Source organism: Acinonyx jubatus, chromosome C2 (genome assembly GCF_027475565.1).
Source record: "Acinonyx jubatus isolate Ajub_Pintada_27869175 chromosome C2, VMU_Ajub_asm_v1.0, whole genome shotgun sequence".
Lineage (NCBI taxonomy): Eukaryota > Metazoa > Chordata > Mammalia > Carnivora > Felidae > Acinonyx > Acinonyx jubatus.
Genome location: NC_069384.1, coordinates 72029597 through 72036686, shown reverse-complemented (window position 1 = coordinate 72036686; position 7090 = coordinate 72029597).

Sequence of the window (7090 nt, the reverse complement as noted above, 5' to 3'; positions counted from 1 at the left end):
CCCGCCCCCTCCTGGTCTTTTGGTCCTCTCGATCCTACCCGGGCTCGGTCGCAGAGAGCCCAGGAGCTGTTTTAGAGAAGGTTCAGAGGTTTCTGGTTTGCCTCTCGGGAGGAAGAGAGAGCGAGAGGGAGAGCGAGTTACAGCTCTCTCACTTCCACCACTTTATAGGGTCCATATTGTTATTTCTGTTTTATAGATAGGAAAACTGACGCTCAAGGTGACATCATTCCCCAAAGATACTATCTGATTTTCAGAAAAATGATATATATGTCCCCTCTTTATTTCCATTTAACCGCATAAAATGTTTTAGCTATTATAAATTCATGGAATATTTGCATTAGAATGCTCCTTAGAGACCTGCTTTGAAATCACAGAATATTGACTTCTATGAAATCATAGAATACCAGCATTGAAATAGTCTAACCTAGTTTTACCATTGGCATAGCTAAAGGACAGAGAAGAGTGACCCAACCACTAATGGCAATTGTAGTGTGCGGTCATAGAACTTGAGACTTCTGACCTCTGGTGTTTCTGGGTCTGGTCTTCCCCCATTTTACCACATTCTCCCTATGTGTTTGTAATCCCATGGAAAAATATTGCAGGGAAATTTTTCTAGAATTGCAGTTTATAATGTGTCTCCCTACAAATTTTAGGAAATTCATTTAAGATACCCAGTTGTCCAACACTGCATAAAATTGGCCAGAAATCTTGGGTGCTGTCTAGGTGGTTCTAAGAAGAATCCCAAAGGAGAAACAAACAAAACCCTCACACACACACACACACACACACACACACACACACACACACACACACACATCCTCCCCAAGTTATTCTATGCCTGAGTGTGAAGGAAAGATCTCAGAGAGGACTTTGATAAAAGGAGACAGCTTGAGACTCTAAGGTGTCAGGATATGCACAGGATATGCGGGTGTCCAGGTTGTGGATGTTGTAAGGAGATGAAGATTCTGTGGAATGAAAGGGCAGAATTTTTTGAAGCTCTGGTAACAATCTCAGAACCGTGTTGTATATAGTCAAGCTAGGGCTAACAGTGGGAGTGGTGTCCACTCCAGCGCTACCCAGCCTCTCACCATGCAATGTCAGCATCAGGAGTTGTACAGATTGCAAAGGTAGAAGTCTCAGATTAACCAAGTTGCTTCCTGTTATGGATTGAATTGTGTCCCCCTAAAAATAAGATATGTTGAAGTACCTCAGAGTGTAAACTTAGGTGGAAATAGGGTAATTGCAGATCTAATTAGTTAAATTAATATGAGGTCATACTGGAGTTGGATGGGCTTTTAGTCTAATATGATTGGTATCTCTGTAAGAAGATGACCATATAAAGACAGAGAATGCCATGTGATGGCAGAGGACTGGAGTGATGCATCTATAAGCCAAGGTATCCAAAGCTGGGAGAAGCACGGAACAGATTCTCCTTTAGAGTGCTCAGAAGGAACCAGCCCTGCTGACATCTTGGTTTTGGACTTCTAGCTTCAGAACTGTGAAATTCTAAATTTCTGTTGTTTAGAGCTACCCAGTTTGTGGTACTTTGTTATGGTAGCCCTATATACTCCCTTCCCTCCCACTCCTACCCTCAGTTCCCAACTCCTTCGTCACCAGGCTTTCTCCTACCACCCTTTCCTGATCAGACCTCATCATCCTTATGACCCACTAGAGCAGAGCAGTCTAGTTCACCCGGAACTGCCATCTCCAGGAGACCAGCCCATTGGGGATTAATAGATCGTGAGTATGGAAGAGATCTTGTCAATCCCACCAGTAACTATCCAGCCTTCTCTCCAATAACTCCAGTGGCCAGCAGTTTGCCACCCCCAACACAGCTCATTTTATCTTTGGACACTTCTGACTCAGAAAGTTCTTCCTCAGGTTGAGTGGATACCTGGTTCCCAGCCCTACCCAGTGGGTCCACTGGGGTTGGGGGTGGGGTAAGAGACTGTGGATGGGGGGAAGGGCTGCAGTCTATCTTACCCCAGTGGCAGCCATCTCACTCACCTCATATCTCTGGGCCCTAAGTCTCACCTTCCTTGATACAGGCTCTGTGCCTTAAGGAGCAACACAGTTCATGTCGCTAGAACTCTGCTCCTCAGAAATGACTTCAGGGTTCCTGAAAACTATTCTGCTTTTATTGTCTGGAATCCAGCATCTAGCTGAGATCTTGGCATGAAACAGGGCTTCAGTTAAAAAAAAAAAATAAAAATTTTAAAAAATTTAAAAAAATGGCTGTTGAATGGTGATAACAGAAGGGAAGTGAGCAGGAAGGGCAGAAAGGCAACAGCTTTGCCAGTCAGGGTCCCCTGTGTTCCCCAAGGATTTCCCCAGGCAGGGCCTCCACAGCCATTCTCGGCACCTCCCTCTCCTTGCCCTACCTCTGTTCCAAGCCACAGGTCCCCAGCTGCCCTCCTCCCTCTCCACCTTGGATTGGATCTGACCTCACTTGCTAACAGCCCTGCCCAGCCCCTGGGGTAGAGAGAAGGTTCTCATTAAGGGGGAAGCAGGATGGCCGCTTTCCTTCCTGAGTCCTTTCCCATCACACACAACTTCCATCATATTCTAAGTTATTGGGCAGATTTGCTTTGTTCCTGCTTGGGCCCACAGTCACCTCCCTGAACCTGTGACTGGGCCCTTAATTAAACACTGTCTTGCTTTGAGACCCTCTAATGAAAACGTGTACCACAGTATGACATAATGTGTTTTATTACAGGTAATAAAATAAAATACTTTGGAACAGGAAATAATGACGAGTTCTCTGAAGAACCTTGAAAAAAAATGTTTCCCTCATCAAAATTAAAACTTTGCCTTTTGTATTATTTCTTCCACTCCCAACCCCACTAAAAGTGAATGCAAATGAATAGGACTTTCTTAATATTTAAAAAAAAGAATCAAATGTTAGTTTGCAAGATTGTGAGTACCAGTACAGTTTTTCCTTATAGTTTAGAGCAATTGAACCACTTGATTCCTCAGTGTGGCCCAAAGAAGATTTCCAAATGCCCCTAAATAGAACTCTCCTTCTATGCTTTGCTGAGATCCACTCTTGTAGGAAGTCATCTGGACAAAATAGATCAAACACTAAATTTGGCTGTATTTGTATTATTTCCTGAGTGTTGACGGTTTGGCTTCCAAGAGATGGATTGTGTATGGAATCTTCCATCGTGGATCCAGTTTCTGGAGGTAGCTATGGAGCTCAAAATCAAGCATATATTTAAAAATATATACATTTTTGAGTATTATCTCACAATTATTCCTGCTTTCTTTTTGAAGACTTCATCATGATTGCCTGATTCAATGCCACATATAGAGAGGACAGGACACTTTTTAATTTATTTACTTATTTTTTTTTAGAGAGAGTGAGAGAGATAGCACGAGTGGGGGAGAGGGGCAGAGGAAGAGGGAGTGAATCTTAAGCAGGATCCATGTTCAGCCTTAGTGTGGAGCCCGATGCAGGGCTCAAACTCACAAACTGTGAGATCATGACCTGAGCCAAGGTTAAGAGTTGGACACTTAACTGGCTGCCCCACCCAGGTGCCCCCCAATGCTTTTTTTCTAAAAAGTTTATTTATTTTGAGGGAGAGAGAGAGAGAACATGCCAGAGAGTGAGCAGGAGAGGGACAGAGAGGGAGAGAGAGAGAATCCCAAGCAGGCTTTGCGCTATCAGCATAAATGTGGGGCTCAAATTCATGAACAGTGAGATCATGTCCTGAGCCAAAATCAAGAGTCAGATGCTTCACTGACTGAGCCACCCAGGTGCCGCAGGAGACACTTTTAACGTACGCCCTTATGCGGCTAAGCCACTTGGCTCTCTGCTCATTGAAACTGGCTATTGAGGCCAATACCACTTCGTTTCTCACCGAGAACAGAATTTCAAACCTACAAAGGGCTTCTAGGTGGCTGGCTTCACCTAGCCTGCCTAAGTCATCAACCAGGGTTCACTGAGCAGAGCAATGGTAGTGCTTGCCTCCCAACCTCTGGACCAATAACCCAAACGTTGTGACTTAATGACCACTGAGTCAGCAGCAGCTCTTTGCTTGCCAAGAATAGCACATTGTTCTTTTCCTTTTCAAGTAGTCTCTCCACAGGACAAGAAAATCACAGATTTTGTAGTACATGGTAGAAATTCATGCATCAGGGGCAAGATTTTTTAAACAAAATACAAAAAGTATTCAAATGAGAGAAAGCCAAGGACAAAGATGAATCATTCTCTGCTTTAAAATGACTTTGCGGGGCACCTGGGTCGCTCAGTCGGTTAAGCGTCTGACTTCGGCTCAGGTCATTATCTCACAGTTTGTGGGTTCAAAGCCTGAGTCAGGCTCTGTGCTGACAGCTCAGAGCCTGGAGACTACTTTGGATTCTGTTGTCTCCCTCTCTCTCGCCCCTCCCCCACTCATGCTCTGTCTGTCTCTATTTCAAAAATAAATAAACCCCCCCAAAAAAGAAAATAAATAAATAAATAAATAAATAAATAAATAAATAAAAAAAATGACTGTGCTTTGCAACTCTCCACTGTTCTCGTCAAAGATATTTACTGAAATGATTCCTTAGCTTTACCATAGAAGCCTCCCATGGGCCAAATACTTTTTCCAAGAAGACTCACAGAACACATACACACCTGTCAGGTATTAAGGCTTGTGTTAGTTTCCAAATGTTTCCCAGTCCTTTGAAAACTAGTTAAATTTAGAGAATCTAGAGAAGCACTTGCTTCTTTCCAAAACTTATCAGACAAAAAAAAAAAAAAAAGGGAAAGAGGAAAGAAGGCAGGATAAGTAACGTGAAGAGCCTTAGAGTAGTAAATAGGAAATGTGAATTATTTTCTTGGCTAAACTACAAATTTATTTTGTGCCTGCCAGAAATCACTCAGTTTTTTGTGACTGCAAATTTTCCATACATCTCAACTGGTCTGGTTTGTAAATTATTGCAAGAAGTCAGCAAGCAGTGCCATATACTGTAATTTCATTGTGCTAATGTTGCCAGAATCTGTTTTAATATTCTCTGAACTCATAATGGAATCAGGAGTATAGATTTTGATTCAGAATACGTATGATGTTTTAATATAAACACTTCATGGAAAACCCGAAATGTATCTTGAAGCCTGTGTAGTCATTGTTTACACTAGGGAGACTGTTTTACTTTAATAACTATGTTTATGCTCACTTGCATTTGTTCCAATTTGAAATTTCTCAAATACGTAAGCTTCTTATTTTTATTTGACCGTTGTGACAGTCTCCAGATTTGTCTAGGGACCAGTCTCCATTTTCTTTCTGTCTATTCATCTTCACACTGCTCTCATGGTAAAACAAAAATTGGATTCTGTAATGAGCCTTCTTTATCTATAAATTCAAATCCACTTTGCCAGCTGTGGTGCTGAGCACAGAGCAAACAATTAGACCCTTCTCCACTTCTGTCACTTGCTCAAGGAGCTCAGTCTTCAGTGACTGCTTATTGCATAAGATAAAGTCCCATTCCTTGGGCCTTTACAATCTGGCCCCATCTGTTTCTCTTTTCACGTCCCCTCCTTCTCCCTGTGTTCTTTGCACCGGTCACACTACCCTTCTCAAGGTACCAGAGCACCACATATGTGCCCTCACTTTTTCATGCCTTTCCTAATCTGTGTGAAATGGCATCCTCCCTTCTTGCCCTGGAATTACCCCAGCTCAAAGGTCACCTCCTTCCCCACTCCACTTGGGCAGAGTTAGTCTCTGCCTCCACCAAGATCTTGAGGAACTGTTTGTATTCCTCTATCACATAGGGCCATAATTTTCTAAGTGTCTGTCTCTCCCACAGACACTTGGGGGCAGGTGCATTTCTCCCTTCACTGCCAACAGCACAGCTTAATGAATGTGGTGTCTGTTCATAAGAAGCCTTGAACGAGTGTTGGTCAATCAGTGAATAAACCATTCGGAAATTCCCCCCATCCAAATGATGGTTGACCTTAAAAACATCAATGTTGGAGCGCCTGGGTGGCTCAGCTGATTAAGCGACTATTGATCTCTGCTCAGGTCACAATCTCATGGGATGGAGCCCCTGCCAGGCTCCATGCTGAGCGGAGTGTGCAGCTTGGGATTCTCTCTCTGCCTCCCTCTGCCCCCTTCCCTGTTCATGCTCTCTCTTTCTCTCTCAAAATAAATAACCTTAAAAATATAAATTTCTTGGAAAACAAGCTGATTATATATCATCTTCTGCATGGCAGAATGCAATATTTACAGCTGTAATACTGGAAAGGAGCTCATAGAAATGAGGGCTACTGAATAGGGTAGAGGAGGCAACCATCAGTCAAAATCTTTATTGAGGGCTTTTTATATGCTAGGTTCTGTCCCAGGTGCCCCCTATTGCTTGGTTTCATAAATTGAACCACAGCAGTTACTTTCTTTCTTTTCAGAACCCTTTCTAAAAGCAAAGCAAAGCAAAGCAAAGCAAAACAAAACAAAACAAAACAAAACAAAACAAAACAAAACAAAACGTTATGAGGGGCACACACATCTACTTTTAGTTAGGTCTCTCCCAAGATTTGGTTCTGTGCTCTATGAGAACAATGTTGCTGTTTTCGTGAAGGTGTATCTTCCTATTTGTGTCAGCCAGGTGTTCCTATTATGTGGGCATGTGCTCTGGATAGGATTCCAGACCCTCTGTGTGCTCCTGTGGCCGACACAGGTGGGAGAAAACTCTCATTAGGAACCACAGAGCTCTCCCCAGAGCACCTGGTGTCTCGTTCCTTCCCCCATGGACAGGAAAGTCCGGAGAAAGCAAGACAAGGGAGACTGTGGAGAGAAGTTCTTATTTGGGAAACCAGCAGTAAGAGCCACGTGGGTTGGTGGTTTCTGTGCAAACATTCTCATCTGTGAAACATAAAGCAGGAAATAGTGGTTTTCAATAAACTTATATCTCCTATCAAGAACATTCTAGAGCACCAAAGAATTTGCTCCTCATTGTTTCTCATATATGGGGTTTTCTAGCCAGTGTCTGGAAGGGAATTGAACTAAAAATGAAGCCAAAGTGAAAAGCAGCTTTGTTCCTAGAATCGTTTTTGTTTTTGTTTTTGTCTTTTAACTACGGTACAACTATATTGTTGTATTGTAGGTAACTA